The sequence below is a fragment of the Neodiprion fabricii genome, chromosome 3, assembly GCF_021155785.1.
Source record: "Neodiprion fabricii isolate iyNeoFabr1 chromosome 3, iyNeoFabr1.1, whole genome shotgun sequence".
Taxonomy (NCBI): Eukaryota; Metazoa; Arthropoda; class Insecta; order Hymenoptera; family Diprionidae; genus Neodiprion; species Neodiprion fabricii.
The window spans coordinates 17,365,443-17,367,922 of NC_060241.1; positions in this window are offsets into that span (position 1 = coordinate 17,365,443).

Genomic DNA, 2,480 nt, shown 5'->3' on the forward strand with positions numbered 1-2,480 from the left:
ATCGGATTCTAGGTCTTCCTGCAAGTAGTATCCCGAATAGTTCTACAGTTGTATACAGGTTTGAGCGGAAGTTCCGTCGAATTTGCCCCAAGAAAAGTATTCTCAAAAATTGAGATGCCTATTTCGTGTAACATCTTGGAGCATCTGAACAAAATTCGATCGGCGGATCTGCAAATTAGAGATATCAGAAGAATTTCATGGAATCAAAACTAATTTACAAATATAGTGAGTTGTTCTTAAGAACAAAAATCCAATTAAACGAGAAGCTAACTTCTCGTGACGTGTCGTAGCATCTAGACTGATTATGACAATTTGACCATCATTCAACATATATACATATATGATGAATTCTAAGGCCAACGAGCATGGTATCAATAGTTGTGCAGGTCAAAGGGGTGCAAAAATTACGTAAGTTTTCACTTCGCTGACGTCGCGCGATTCAATATCAGATCTCCAACCGTTTCTGAAAAGACCAGACTATCATGTCGAGTACCTGCAAATCTGGAAACTTTGGTCCGTACGCGGCCAGCTCATTTCAGGATAGCAACATCTGAAGTCGGCGAGCCGAATATTGACGCTGACTGAATCGATTGAATAGTTGAAAGTGTCGCTGATCAGAACTATGATCGACTCGATCTGGAATATGAGGAGCAAGGTCGGAGCAACTCGATAGTCACTCCAAAACGATAGTACCTCTATTCCTATAGCCAAACGTTCGTAGTCGGTGTGCGAAATAAATGTTGAAATATATTTCTGTCCACGACTATGTTCAACTAGACTGCAACGATCAAGAAAGAGTTCGACGCAACTCGAAAATCTCCCTGAAACACCCGCACCTCGCGTCATAAGGCCGACAATTCGAGGTAGCTGTTGAAAAAGATCGTTTGCGTACATTTTTTTGACGAAACTGTGTTCGATTGAACAGGAACTATCAGGAGACTGGTCGGAGCGACTAGGAACTCACTCCAAAACACCACCATTTCACATTCACACCACAGCATGCAACATGGTGAAGACGAAAGTTACGGGTTCATGTTTGATATATTCATAGGAATATATATGTTTGATCAAAACATGGTTCGATCAGACGAGAGCTGACGAAAACAAAGGGAAGAATCGAAACTCACTGTGAAACACCAGTATTTCACCCTAAACGACAGCACGTAACATTAAAGGAAAAAAATGATTCTGATCTAAACACTGTTCGATCAGACCAGAGCTGACGAGTAAACGGAAGAAAGCGACTTGAAACTCGCTGTGAAACACCCGCATTTCAGCCTACGTTTGAAAAGAAAATGTATCATCAAAACATTCTTCAATCAAACCAGAGCTGTCAGGAGAAAAAAAGACTCGAAATTCAACTGGACACGACACACCCAACGTCTTTGCGCCGAAAATTGTAATAAGTGTTTTATGTGTTTACGAAAATACATGTTTCTGATCGGAAAATCATTCGATCGGACAACTGCTATCGAGAAAAATGGAAAAGTGATTCAAAACTCAGTGGGAAACACCAGCATCTCAGCCCGACACGACACACTCAACGTCTTGGCGCCGGAAATTAAGGTAAGTGTTTTATTGTGTTTACGAAAATACATATCTCTGATCGGAAAATCATTCGATCGGACAACGGTTTTCAAGAAAAGTGCAACAGAGACTTGAGAAATTGGTGTACTTGTGTGATGTGTTTACGAAAATATATATTTCTGATCGGAAAATCATTCGATCGGACAACGGCTATCGAGAAAAATGGAAAAGTGATTCAAAACTCAGTGGGAAACACCAGCATCTCAGCCCGACACGACACACTCAACGTCTTGGCGCCGGAAATTAAGGTAAGTGTTTTATTGTGTTTACGAAAATACATATCTCTGATCGGAAAATCATTCGATCGGACAACGGTTTTCAAGAAAAGTGCAACAGAGACTCGAGAAATTGGTGTACTTGTGTGATGTGTTTACGAGAATATATATTTCTGATCGGAAAATCATTCGATCGGACAACGGCTATCGAGAAAAGTGGAAAAGTGATTCAAAACTCAGTGGGAAACACCAGCATCTCAGCCCGACACGACACACTCAACGTTTCGGCGCCGGAAATTAAGGTAAGTGTTTTATTGTGTTTACGAAAATACATATCTCTGATCGGAAAATCATTCGATCGGACAACGGTTTTCAAGAAAAGTGCAACAGAGACTCGAGAAATTGGTGTACTTGTGTGATGTGTTTACGAGAATATATATTTCTGATCGGAAAATCATTCGATCGGACAACGGCTATCGAGAAAAGTGGAAAAGTGATTCAAAACTCAGTGGGAAACACCAGCATCTCAGCCCGACACGACACACTCAACGTTTCGGCGCCGGAAATTAAGGTAAGTGTTTTATTGTGTTTACGAAAATACATATCTCTGATCGGAAAATCATTCGATCGGACAACGGTTTTCAAGAAAAGTGCAACAGAGACTCGAGAAATTGGTGT